General features: G+C 48.8%; 1 non-coding gene across 1 annotated transcript; it reads left to right on the forward strand.

Annotated features, from left to right (window-relative positions):
* Positions 1 to 908: 908 nt before the first annotated feature.
* On the forward strand, positions 909 to 971 carry LOC118677919. Its single transcript, XR_004974626.1, has one exon. It is a non-coding gene; the product is annotated as a U7 small nuclear RNA (small nuclear RNA).
* The last annotated feature ends 439 nt before the right edge of the window (positions 972 to 1,410 follow it).

Genomic DNA, 1,410 nt, shown 5'->3' on the forward strand with positions numbered 1-1,410 from the left:
AAGTGCATAGTAATGTTAACAGGTATTATGTAACATGTAAGAGGTGTATACCATGTGTTTGTTGGATTAAATCTTTAGGACCACATGGGAGCTTACACAAGAGCAACTGCAGAGAATGCCCTGAAAATGGGCCAAAGAGGCTGGAGGGAGCCATCCCTGGAAAGGAGTCTGGACACAGGTCTTTGGGAGGAGATTGAGAGCATCCCAGTTCTGGGGCCAATAACCTCCCCCCAGGTCAAAGTTCAGTCCAGGTTCTAGGTGACCCCTATTTATCTTAAAAATGTTGCTGGTAAGTCTCCATTTGAGCCATTGCTACCACTGGTGTGTGAAGTGAGGAGAAACTCAGCTCATCAGGGAGAGGCAGTTTGGTGAGGATGCAGGAGCCTTCTGAGTGGGGGTGGTTGGGGATGGGAAGTCCTCCCAGGGCTGACTGGGATGTGGGCTCAGGGTCAGAGCAAAAGCTGGGCCTCCTGAGGAGCTGGGCGGGACGGTTCTGAGGCCTGGGTGACTGCTCAGGCAGCTCCAGCTGTAATCCTCCCACAGTCAGATTTATTTCTCGCCGTAGGGCCAGGTCAAACACTTCCCTTTTGGTCTGGTTAGCAAACTTTTATCCCTGCTTTGGGCCAGACAAGGCTGGGAGGCAAGGAAGACATGGCCCTTGCTTTCAAGAAGTTCACAATCCAGCCCTAACTGGTTTGGCTCAGTGGATAGAAGGGTCCTGGGTTCGATTAGTCAAGAGCACATGCGGGGGGGGGGGGGGGGGGGGATTGTGGGCTCGATCCCCAGTAGGGGGTGTGCAGGAGGCAGCCAATCAATGATTTTCTCTCATCATTGATGTTTCTATTTCTCTCTTCCTCTTCCTTCCTCTCTGAAATCAATAAAAACATTTTAAAAAAAAATTCACAGTCCAGCGCTTACAGTTCTTTTTGAATTTGTCTAGTAGGTCTTCCGGTTTTTACCAGAAGGCCCTCAAAAAGAAAAAAAAAAAGTTCACAGTCCAGTGGAGGAGACAGATAAATCAAACCATAATTATCCTGTCAATTTGCATTTAGTTTCTGCTCTGCAGCCTGGGTAATTTCTTTGGTATTTCCCCCTTATTTTAGTATGTGAACAGCTGAAGGAACAGAATAATTTCAGCGCGGTGCTATGGTTACTGGCCCAACAATACAGCTGGATGTGCGGCTGTCTGGGTGAGTGTGGGGAGGAGGGGCTGAGGTGGGATTCCCAGAGGACGTGGGTGCCCAGGCATATGCAACCACAGCCTGGTGTGCTTTTCTGCCACGAACACAATCTTATGAAAGAAAATGTATGTCAACCGTAGCAAACTAGAAAATGCCTTTAAAATAGGGAGCATCACCCCCCAGAAAGGAACTGCTGACATTTTGGTGCATGTCCTTGCCAGAGCTTCTC

Source organism: Myotis myotis, unplaced genomic scaffold, assembly GCF_014108235.1.
Source record: "Myotis myotis isolate mMyoMyo1 unplaced genomic scaffold, mMyoMyo1.p scaffold_m19_p_2, whole genome shotgun sequence".
NCBI classification, from domain to species: Eukaryota; Metazoa; Chordata; class Mammalia; order Chiroptera; family Vespertilionidae; genus Myotis; species Myotis myotis.